Source organism: Indicator indicator, chromosome 26 (genome assembly GCF_027791375.1).
Source record: "Indicator indicator isolate 239-I01 chromosome 26, UM_Iind_1.1, whole genome shotgun sequence".
Classification (NCBI taxonomy): Eukaryota; Metazoa; Chordata; class Aves; order Piciformes; family Indicatoridae; genus Indicator; species Indicator indicator.
The window spans coordinates 9,913,059-9,925,952 of record NC_072035.1 but is presented as its reverse complement, the minus strand read 5'-3'; positions in this window follow the sequence as shown (position 1 = coordinate 9,925,952).

Here is a 12,894-nt window from a genome sequence, read left to right as displayed (position 1 = left end):
GTATTTTGGGAATTGACTTTCTGAGAGAAGGGCGTTTTAAAGACCCTAAGGGTTACAAATGGGCTTTTGGAATAGCAACTGTAGAAATTGATGGAGGAAAATTGAAGTTGTCTATTAGACCTGAGCTTTCAGATGAATCTGCAGTTGTGGGACAACATGAGATAGAGGATGTAAAGCTGCCGGTTGCTTCTCAAACTGTGCATCACAGACAATACAGAACCAACCGTGACTCATTGGTGCCCATTCAAAACTTGATTCGTCAGTTGGAGAGTCAGAAGGTCATCAGCAAAACTCATTCACCTTTCAACAGTCCAATCTGGCCTGTGCGAAAGCAGAATGGAGAGTGGCGTCTGACAGTTGATTTCCGTGCCTTGAATGAAGTAACTCCACCCATGAGTGCAGCTGTACCAGACATGATGGAACTCCAATATGAGCTGGAATCCAAGCAGGCCAAATGGTATGCTACCATAGACATTGCTAATGCTTTCTTCTCTATTCCCATAGCAGAGGAATGCAGGCCTCAGTTTGCTTTCACCTGGAGAGGCATTCAGTACACATTCAATCGTTTGCCCCAGGGGTGGATTCACAGTTCAACCATCTGCCATGCAGTGATCCATGATGCTTTGGAGAAAGGTGGAGCTCCAGAACACATTCAGTTCATCGATGACATCATCGTCTGGGGTGAGACTGCTGAAGAAGTCTTCGAGAAAGGTAACAAAATCATTGACATTCTCTTGCAAGCTGGTTTCGCTATCAAGCGAGACAAGGTGAAAGGACCTGCCAGAGAAATCCAGTTTCTGGGAGTGCGGTGGCAAGATGGTCGCCGTCACATCCCAATGGATGTGATAAACAGAGTCTCCACCATGGCAAATCCCATCAACAAGAAAGAAACTCTGCGTTTCTTAGGCATAGTGGGATTTTGGAGACTGCACATTCCTGGATACAGTCAGATTGTGAAACCTCTCTATGATGTGACTCGAAAGAGAAACAGTTTCCAATGGGGTCCTGAGCAACAAGCAGCCTTTGACCAGATCAAGCGAGAGGTAGTCCAAGCGATGGGTCTGGGACCTGTCCGAACTGGTCCAGACATTAAGAACATTCTGTACACGGCCGCGAGTGACAATGGTCCAACCTGGTGCTTATGGCAAAGAGCTCCAGGGGAGACACGAGGACGTCCTCTTGGTTTCTGGGGTCGTGGCTACAGAGGCTGAGAGGCAAACTACACTCCAACAGAGAAAGAGATTTTAGCTGCTTATGAAGGAGTGAAAGCTGCTTCTGAAGTGATTGGAACTGAGTCACAACTTCTTCTAGCTCCTAGATTGCCAGTTCTGAATTGGATGTTCAAGGGCAAAGGTTCTTCACCACATCATGCAACAGATGCTACCTGGTCTAAGTGGATGGCTCTGATAACACAGAGAGCTCGAATGGGAAATCTCAAAAGGCCTGGTTTGGTGGAGGTGATCACAAACTGGCCAGAAGGCACAAGCTGTGCTAAACCTCCAGAGGAGAGAGTAGCTCGTGCTGAGGAAGCTCCTCCTTACAGTGATCTGTCTGATGATGAAAAGAGATATGCTTTGTTCACAGACGGTTCCTGTCGTCTTGTTGGGAACAAGCGAAGGTGGAAATCTGCAGTGTGGAGTCCAACGCGCAGAGTTGCAGAAGCGAGAGATGGAGAAGGAGAATCCAGTCAATTCGCAGAGGTAAAAGCTGTCCAGCTAGCTCTTAACGTAGCTGAACGTGAGAGATGGCCAAAGCTTTATCTCTACACCGACTCGTGGATGGTAGCCAATGCCTTGTGGGGTTGGCTGAAAGACTGGAAGAAGAATGGCTGGCAGAGGAAAGGAAAGCCAATCTGGGCTGCAGATCTGTGGCAAGACATTGCTGCTCGCATTGAGAGAATCCCAGTGAAAGTGAGACACATCGATGCTCACATTCCTAAGAGCAAAGCTACAGAGGAACAACAACACAACCATCAGGCAGATCTAGCTGCAAGAGTTTCCCAGGTGGACACAAACTCTGATCCTGATCCTGATCTTGACTGGAAACACCGAGGTGAGCTGTTCTTAGCTCGGTGGGCCCATGACTCGTCAGGACATCAAGGCAGAGATGCAACCTACCGATGGGCTCGTGACAGATCCATTGACATTTCCATGGATGCTATCACACAAGTCATCCATGACTGTGACATTTGTGCTGCTATTAAGCAGGCAAAGCGGATCAAGCCCTTGTGGTACGGTGACCGATGGTCCAAGTACAAGTATGGTGAAGCCTGGCAGATTGACTACATCACTCTACCTCGTTCTCCATCTGGTAAGCAGTATGTGCTGACTATGGTAGAGGCAAGCACTGGATGGCTGGAAACTTATCCAGTTCCTCATGCAACTGCACGTAACACCATTCTTGGTCTGGAAAGACAAATCCTGTGGAGACACGGAACTCCATAGAGGATTGAGTCGGACAAAGGAACTCATTTCAAGAACAATCTTGTAAAAAACTGGGCCAAAGAGCACGGCATCGAGTGGATATTCCACATTCCCTACTATGCACCAGCTGCAGGGAAGATCGAACGCTACAACGGTTTGCTGAAAACCACTCTCAAAGCCATGGGGGGTGGATCCTTGAAAAACTGGGAGAAACATTTAGCACAAGCAACCTGGTTGGTGAATAGTAGAGGTTCAGTGAATCGAGCTGGACCTGCCCAATCAGATTTGTTGCGAAAGGAAGAAGGTGATAGAGTTCCTGTTATCAGAGAAAAGAATCTGTTAGGCAAAACTGTTTGGGTATTTTCTCCTTCAGCAGAAACCACCCCTCGGACAGGTTTGGCCTCTCCCAGTAGTGACTTATTTACATTCTTTCACTTTCTCTGTTCTGAACTTTGCAAGGAAAAATTAAAAAGACAGTTTCAAACCACCACATTGATATACAAGAGAGGAAGGTTATTTTTCAGAACAAGGAAACAAAAAGATTGATGCACTCTTAAAATGCTTCACTGGAGAGATTTAGGTAAAATCAGTATTGAAATTACTAGTGTGAGCCTCCTGAAATGAGAATCAGCTTCATGGAATGTCAGAAATTGGTGGGTAATCATAACTGTTCCTTAAAACAAGCACAAAAACTAAACAAATGCCCCTTTAGAATCAGAGAACTGAAACCACAGCAACTATTACTCAAATGACAGGCACATGGCAAAGCTTCCATATATCACACATTGTCTGCATGGCTTCCCTCTGGACTGACAAAGAACGAGCAAAAAGGGCATTTGAAATCTGGAGCTTTGTGTTTGTGTGAGTGAAAAACAAACCCAAACACATGGGACACAGGGAGAAAAAAGAAAATGGCACTCTGAGACTGCTGATGCAAGAGAAAACTTAGAGAGAGCTGGGGGTTCTTTTTGTCAAAATACTGGCTTGGGTCAAAGCACTGTGCACAAAAATCTGTGGTTTACTCAATTCATCAGTCCAGGAAAGAAAACTTTGTCAGGGTTTGTAAATAAACAGGATTTTATCAAGGCAATGTCTGGCATCATCATGTAACTGGCTTCTAACAACCCATTAATCTCCAGACTGGCTAACAGCTTGAATCAAACAAATGAAATTGACACAAATAACATCAAAAATGATGTGTCTGTGGCTTACTTGAGGTAACAGCTGATTTCACAAGAACCTGAGAAGGGTGTCCCAGCATGAGCCAGTCGGTGCAGCTGCCTCCTGGGGATTTAGAAGAACACTCATTAGAATTTCTATCATTCTTCCCATCCTGTCACCCTCAGCTGTAACTTTTCTTGTCATTTCATTGGCCACCACACCAAGCCTGCAGAGAAATAGCTTTTTGTTCTGTGTTTGACTTTTATAAAAAAGAGCTTGAAGATCACCAAGTCCAACTGTTAACCCAGCACTTCCAGGTCACCACTAAACCATGGCCCTCAGCACCTCAGCTTTTCAAGCCCTCCAGGGATGGGGACTCCATCACTGCCCTGGGCAGCCTAGGCCAGACCTCAACTACCCTTTTGGGGAAGAAATTGTTTCTCATGTCCAGCCTAAACGTCTCCTGGCACAACTTGAAGCCATCTTCTCTTGTGCTATCACTTGTTCCTTGGGAGGAGACCAACCCCCACCTAGCTCCAATCTCCTTTCAGAGAGTTGAAGAGAGCCAGAAAGTCTCCCTTCAGTTCTCTTTCTCTCCAGGCTAAACCATTCCAGTTCCCTCAGCTGCTCCTCACAAAACTTGTGGCCCAGACCCGTCACCAGCTTTGCTGCCCTTCTCTGGACCTGCTCCACCACCTCAATGTCCTTCTTGTAGTGAGGGGAATGTACAACTGATACCCACATGACAACAATCTGGAAGAAGGGAGGAATGAGCCCACCACATCATATGGCCACTGGCATGTGAAAGGTTAGGCTGGTGCTGTCTGTGTGTGAACCTATAACCTAATGAAGGTTCTGATGCTGGTGGGTCCTCCAAAGAGTAAGTTGGCTTTGGATGACTGACAGATAGCAGTGCTCTCAGTTCTGCTGCTGAGTGATTGCTCCTGGGGTTATTTCAGTTGAAGGACAACTAACTGTTCTTTCTGGTTTATCTGTAGAATATTTGTGAAGTTGTTCTTTTTAAAGAAACACCACTGTTTTAAAGCAGAAAGCCAAGGGTTTATAAAACAATTCCAGGCAAGACTTTTACCTGTCAAGACCAGGATTTCATTAGCACTTGACATTCAACTCCACAGTATTACAAAGGAAGAAAGTGTCCTCCTACCTGTAGCAGCATAAGAAGATTTCCAACCATCCTGAGGGCCAGTCCAAATGAAGTTTTTAGAATAAGGAATTCTTTGGCTTTTGCTGGTTTATGCTATCTGGCTGTAAGGAACAGAGTGAAAAACAGGTGAGTCAGAGTGAGCATGGGAAGATTGCACCTCTCACGGACACCAGCACCATCCCTTCACAACAAAACCACAGTAGGCATCTACATCCTTTTCTGTTCATCTCCCTCAGCAAGCTGTTCATGTACTGTGACTTTATTGTATAATAGTCCTTACTCATCCTTTAAAAGTAGATTATTGGCTGGAAATTATGGGAAAGAGATATCAAAAAGAACAGGGGAAACACTACAAGAAAGAAAGGAAGGCAGGCACTATGGGCAAAGCACCTTTGGAGATGTGGGCACTTAGAGATGCAAAACACCACCACACAGAGAGCAAAATCCTTCTCCCCAGAGGAGAAGCCATTCCAATTTGTGCTGTGTGGTTTCAGACCTCAATTAGTGGCTTTCAGTTATAAATTTGTTTTGTAAGCCTGTTACCACTGAAGAGAAAATCAGTGCAGGCTAGAGCATGTTCTCAGGCCAGGGATTCACTGACCTGGCTTCCTTTTCTTAGGAAAAAAGGTAGTTAGTGCTGCAAAGCCTGTGCAAACCTGCTAATGAAGACTTCACAGGAGCTTGCAACTGATTTCTGAATTTCAAGTGAAAGGTAACGGACAGAAAAAGTTCAAAAGCCACCTCATTTAAAATTCTCATTTAAAATCCTGCTTTGACTCCCTTCTTTGGTGTCCTGTTGTTGCAGACTCTAGTCATTGTTATCTCCTTTGTAACAGCCTCACAAGTTATCCTTACTCAGGGGTGTGCTTAGGAAAGGCAAGCCATTTGGGGGTGAATAACATGGAATGAATTGTGGGTTCATTCCCAATATTGCCAGCTCAGCATGGACAGCTGAATAGATTGTCAGGACTGACACACCTTGGTCCAAAGCTTTATATATAAAGACCCAGCTCCTGCCTTTTGTATTGAACAGCTGCCTCAGGCCTTTCATTCTGGATGACACCTACAAAACAGGGCTGATGGAGGCAAGCTGGCAAAATTCTACTTTTTGCCATCTTTGAGTAATTCATCCGTCATCCCCTCCTTCACTACTTCTCCCTGTGGACAGCCTAATGCGTCACATTCTAAGCCTGCTTGCTTTGGGTCATTTTCCTTCCTACAGGTCCTTCTGCTCTCTCACTGCCATTGGAACAGGCTGCCCAGTGAAGGTGGTTGGAGTCACCATCCCTGAAGTGTTCAAAAACACAAGAAAATGTGGCACTCTGGGACATGGTCTAGTGGTCATGGAGGTGTCAGGTAGAACGTTGGACTTGATCTTAGAGGTTTTTTCCAACTTGAATGATTCTATGAACAGAATATAGAAAACAGCAAAAGGGCTACAAAAACCACCCAACCCTGCACCCTGAGATTAGCTAAGTCCCCATCAGGCCCATGAGATACCTGCCTACTGAAGCCCTCCATCAGCAGAGATCCTGCACCCTCAGAAGGCAATCGAGGCTCATGCTGAACACCCCACATCAAATGAGAAATGTCTCCTGATGTCTGCCCTGTATTCCTCTCCAGTTGCAGTTTAAGCCCATGATTTTTGTCCTGTCAACAGCTGCTTCTCTCTGGGCTTCAGCCTTTCACACACCGGTTTGTCTACCCTTCACCACCTTCTCTTCCCAAGACTGAACACACCAAGTCCTTTACAGCATTCTTCATGGACAGTGTTTTCAAGAAGCCTGCTCGCACTCCTCAAGATTTTCCCAGGCCAGTAATCAGTTCCAAATGCAGCTTCATGTTTGGCTTTTAAGTATTTCTGAGTCTGTAAAACATCACAGTGAGAATTTGCTCCAGAATGAAACTTACAGCTGCTACAGAATTAGAGACTACAAGAAAAAAAGAAGTAGCATGGAGAAGTTCTTGCCAGTCACAGTAATCTAGGCTTTCCACCCACTTACCTACTCATACATTTCACTTTACTGTATTTATTACATGTATTTTAAACTCTCAATGTCAAAATATTCCCAACCTTCCCCTATGATGAATTTGAACTGAGATAAATGAATGCAATTAAACTAGGCCAGTATTGATAAATTTTCCTTGATAGTCTGGCTTTCTGCTACTCTAAAAAGCCCTCCAAACCTAGAATTTATTTCACTCCTCAAGTGTTTTCAGTAACAAATCAAGACTTTTATCAACAAGAGATGAAAAAGCCAAGATGCACTCATTTCAGTGTTTTGATTAGTTCTGCTTTGTCACAGAGGAAAAGCATCTGTATTTGTGAGGAGCAGCTCCTGAACTGGAACAGTCTGAACTCTGGTTAGGGTAGGCTGGTGATTACTGTGGCAGAAAAATGCTGAAGCTTGATGCAAATATTTAGACATGAGACAAACAGACATGATGGGATATTTATGTAAGAGATGTATATTACGGAGTAGCCATAGTGGTTAATTCCCATGTTTCCTGACCTGACCTTTACAGCTCATGGGAAACAAATATTTCTACTGAACATGAAAAGAAGCTTCTTTGCTGTGAGGGTGCTGGAGTCCTGGAGCAGTCCTGCCCAGAGAGGTTGTGGGGTGCCTTTCTCTGGAAAGACTCCAAACCCACCTGGCCTTTGTGATACTGGGCAAGCTGCTGTGGGTGCCCCTGGTTTAGCAGTGGGTTGGACTGGATGATCTCCAGAGGTCCCTTCCAACCGCCACTACGCTGGGATTCAAGGATTCTGTGAAAAGAAAGTTAAAAAAAAAAAAAAGAAAAAGAAAAAGAAAAAAAAAGTGACAGAGCTGTCTGGTGTCTGAGTGTCTGTCAGAATTAGGGAAATTCAGACTGGGTGGATGCCTCTGCACATTGATAGAATCTTCCCCATGTTCATGGCTTTGTGCCAGTGCAGACCATCCATCCCAACATTAAGAGTAGAAGGAAACCAGTGTGCTGGGAAGCTTCTCCTACGTTCTGGTGGTTTTAATGGGATGACTAGGATGCAAAAAGAATGTAAAAAATGTACTAGAATATAGGTACTAAAATTAATAAACCCTTAAGCCAGTTTGAATGCTATGAAAGATCTTAAAATGATGTACAGCTGGCAGAAAATTTGCCCATAACTGAAATCAGCTGATCCTGTGAGTGAGTCATATTTAACAAAACCACATTTTGAGAAAAATAAAGTGCAATGTTATCATGGATTTTTACATTTTTTGTTTCAGCATTAATTCTGTTCAGCATCAAAAAATGATGAAATCATATCAAATAAAGTGACATAACAGATGGATTAAATAAAAGTCTTACATTATAGAAAGTAAAATTGGCATAAAAAGAAAATGCAAATAAGTGAATTTAACATTTCAAGACAATTAAAACACTGAACCTGGCTCCCCAGGGAGGTGGTTGAATCACCATCCCTGGGGGTGTTTAAAAGACACAGACATGCAGTGCTGAGGGCCATGGTTTAGCACCAGATTTGGCATAGTTAGAGAATGGTTGGGGTGAATGATCCTAAAGGTCTTTCCCAAGCATAATAATTCTATCATAATGTTATTGCAAATGTCAAAATTCCAGCTTTTTAGTCTAATGGAAAGTCAACATTTTTCATAAATTTTGACAAACTCTGCCCAGTTCTCACTCAGCTCTGAGACAACATCTGAGTAGGACCATCCTGTTGAGGGGAGAGAATTCCCTTCTCAAGGGATATGTCTTATAAAATACAGATTTTTGTTCATGGCACCTCTAGTTCAACATGAAATAAAAAGAACCTGGCCTCCCCACCACAGAATCATAGAATGGTAGGGGTTGGAAGGGACCTTTGGAGATCATCCAGTCCAACCCCACTGCCAAGGCAGGGTCCAACTAGAGAAGGTCACACAGGAACATGTACAGGCAGGTTTGGAATGTCTGTGGAGATGGAGACTCCACCACCTCTCTGGGCAGCCTGTTCCAGGGCAACGTCACCCTTAAAGTTAAGAATCTCCTCCTCATGTTTAGATGGAACTTCTTCTGTTCCAGTTTGTGCCTGTTACTCTTTGTCCTGTCACTGGGCACCACTGAAAAAAGCCTGGTGCCATCCTCCTGACATCCACCCTTGAAGTATTAATCAGAATTGATCCTGTCCTTCTTGTACTGGGGAACCCAAAACTGGACACAGTATTCCAGATTCACCCACCCAGTGAAGCTGACCAGCTAGTTGACCAGCTGGCTAGTTAACCAGCGGCACCTTGCCCAAGGCAGAGTGTTGGTGACCCAGTCACAGGGAGCTTCTCCCCTCCCTCAGCACCTGGAAGCCCAAGGTACGTTGCTTCCCTGCCTGGCACTGCAGCTCTCACCTCACTTGACACTTCCATCAGGCTTTGGGGATGTGAATGTCTCTGTCCTCCCCCAGGAAAGGCTGCTGGCAGGTTTGACAACATGCTTCAGTCAGCACTGAATGAACGACTCAGGGAGGCAAATGAATCGGAGACAAACCCCAGCAGATCACCACACCCAGCTCCTGCAGCAGTGCTGGACAGGGAGTCACCTCCTGTTTGCCTGGTCATCAATGGGGCCCCTGCACTGGGACAGCAGTGACCCAGGGGTTAACTCCATCCCATTTTCTGTGTGATGCACTGAGGATGGCTTTATGTTGTAATTCCCTTCAAAATACAAACGTGAAGTGTCCATATCATGTAAGTGAAAGGAGGGAAATAGATTTAAAGATGAGAGGGCTTTACCGTGTTTCACAGAGACTGGTGTGGGTCAGAGAGGACCTTTGGAGGTCATCCAGTCCATCCCCACTACTAAAGCAGGGTTACCCACAGCAGCTTGCCCGGGATCACAATGTCCAAATGGGTCTGGAATCTCTCCAGAGAGACTCCACAACCTCTCTGGGCAGCCTGCTCACCTCCGGCACCCTCACACCAAAGATATTTTTCCTTATCATTCCTTATGTTCAATTCACCTGTTCCCAGTTTTTTTTAACTATCAGACTTAAAAATTACAATATAGGGCTGTGACTCCATGTGGGACTTAAACTGGGGTTTACTAACATTAAAGCTGAGATCTTTTAACAAAAAATAGTCATGTCCCCCCTGATCAAATGGACATTTTATATGTTTGCCTTGGAACAAAGGACATCTTTGAATCAATGCTCCTAGAAAGAAAAACAAAAGTCTGTATGTTCTGTGCCAGTAACTGGAATTCTTTCTTGTTCTCAAACATGGAGATTTGCAGGACCAGCAGCCGGTTTATTTGGGAAATTAGAGAAAATTATTGAAATGCAAATACAGAAATGCAAAACATTTGTTGACAATCCAACAGAAAACCAGCTTGTAACACCTTTTCTTTCCAAAAGTTTTAAACAAAACCTTCTGTATAATCTGGGGTAGACATGAAGCTACTGATAGTTCTGAATGAGGATATATTGTGGATTTGTATCCAAATATCATCTCCAGTTCTCTGCTGACCACTGTCAGCACCACACTGGCCTTGCCAAGCAGTCCTCCTCTTTAACAAGAGGAAGAAAACCATCTTGTAGCAGACATTGATCCAAAATCTACCATTTTTGTATTTCGTCCTTGAAAACTAATTTGAAAACCCTCAGCCAGTCTGTTAGGGATTTTGTCAATTTAACATTGCAAACCCTGTGAAACTCTTTATAAAGTGGTCCTTGCAATAATATGTATGAGTTAAATAACTCTTGTCACATTTAGGTTTTTACACTATTGAGCAGAACTTGTTTCCATTTTTTTCCTCTTGTTTTACTGCACCAGTTTTGAGGGAGTCTGAATTTTAAACCAGTACTGAAGAGCTGCATTTAAAACCTCCCTATTTTTGGATATTAATAAGTCTTCTGAGACATCAGAAATTCAGGACAAACACTAAGGAATCTGCTCAGCTCCCAACCAGTCTTCCTCATGGATGGGCACTGTTTCAACACTTCCCTCCATAAAAGGCTACTTGCATTCAATTCTTGAATAAGAAAATGAGACATGAGATTACAGAGAGTAATGCTAAATGCCAGCTGGCTTTGTTTCTGTATGTGAAATACCACCAACAGAATTTAAGAGTAAGTTGTTAGTTCATTTACAAGCCCACTGTGAATCAACAATATCATACAGCTGCAGAGAAAGCAAAGATGATGCTGAGACACTTCTTGCACAGGAAACACAGGGATCTGTCCAAACCATTCCATATTGGTCCTTACCATCTCCAGGGACAGCAGCTCCAAACCACTCCACATTGGTAAGGCTTCATCTCCAAGACCAGCATCTCCAACCAACTCCACATTGGTAAGGCTTCATCTCAAGGTCCAGCAATTCAAGAGATGTAGACAAACTGGAAGAAATACCAAAAAGCAGAAGATTGATCAGACTTCCAGAGTATATGGCCTACAGAAAATATTTGAAAGCGTGGGAATTATTTAGTGTGGAGATGTTGGAGAAGAACTGTGGTCACTGCCAAAAGACTATGCATAAGAGGAAGGAAATAAACTTCTCTGTGCCCACACAGCTGAAAAACATGGAAAGGCTTAACACAGTAACTAGATGACCTTCAGATGTCACTTCCAGCTCAAAGTATTCTATGATTCTGTGATGAGGGAACTCCCTAAGTGCAATGACAATTCAAGTGGGAGAGATGCAGGTGGGGCCTCCGTCACTCTGCATTCGTGTCCCAAGTAGTGTAGTTACAGCTTGGGTGACAGTGTGGCTTAGATTGCCTCTAAGAGAACACTCCAGCATTATTATTCTGACTCTATAATTTACATTTGTTTCCTATCCAATTTCACTAAGGCAATGTTTTCGAGGCAAGTGATTCATACTCGTGTTTCCTATAATAAAATTGTCCTTATTCATGTTAATGAAAATCTCTTTTAATTTATTCTCCCTTCCTCAAGCCTACCTCACTCTCAGCCAGAGCCTTCTTCAGAGATTAGTGCTAATATATCAAAATGAGGAAGATGTGAAGAGTTTTCCTTTGCAACTACAATGCATTTCTGAAGTTTGAAGATATTTTATTTCAGTCTAGTTTGGTTTTCCTCCTCTGTCAAATACTGATTTTTTTTCAGTCCTTTCTCAGTTTTATTTGGAGAAAAAGGAAGAAATTCTACTTTTTAATCACAGCTAGTCTGCCAAGAAGTGCCAGTTTTCCTTGCAAAGTGGCCTTATTAATAATGGCATTCAGGCTCTCTAAATAACATCTGCTAGGCAGAGGAGCTGGGAGTTGGGGTTTGGCAATCTGGTTATTGCAGACCATGTAAAACCAGCAACTGTTTCTTCTTTTTTAGTGCCACAATGGTCATTAAAACTGAAACTGCCATTTCTAAATTAATAGGGAGATGAAAACACTTTCTGCCATATGTTATGGCTGATAATACAAAATTAAACTGGAAGGAGAGACAACATTCCTTTACATTCCATCACATAACAGGTAATTCAGAGCCAGAATAGTGAATTTCCATTTTCAGCTCTCAGGACTGAGTTTCTGCCTGCACACCACCAGCATCTCCTGCTAACTCTCAGTACCTGGAATGCACAGAGAAGCACAAGGGCACATTCTGCTGCAGAACCTGCACATGAAAAAAAATCATCCAAAAACTGGCCACCAGAGGCAGACACAACCACAGCCAGAGCAGCTCCAGACAGCTATCCCAGCTGCTCAGAAAGCAAGTAAAAGGTTGATTTTCTGCACAAGCCTGTTTGCAAGTTAAGGGGTTTAGTTCTTCAGTATGATGATTTGTGTCACAAAGTTATTCAAGTCTGGTTTTTAAGTGAGACCATCTCCCACAATGTAGTACAAACATTCTTTGTATTTACTGTAGTTACATCTCAGGATGCTACAGTGGCTGACGTTTCCTGGTGATATGTGCAACAAAAAAAAATTAATAATAATTTTTTTTCATTCTATCATACAACATCTTCTGCAGTCAATGCCAGACAAACTGCATTACATTTGCTGAATTCACCACAAGGCCCTAATACAGAAAATCTCATGTAGAAAGACAAGTCAGCATTCTGTGCTATGGAAGCGTGTAGATTGTAAAACATTCTGTTGATTCCTGATGTATACCTAGAATACTGAACCTAAAATAGTTCACTAAATCTTATATTGACCAATAATTATTTTATTTAC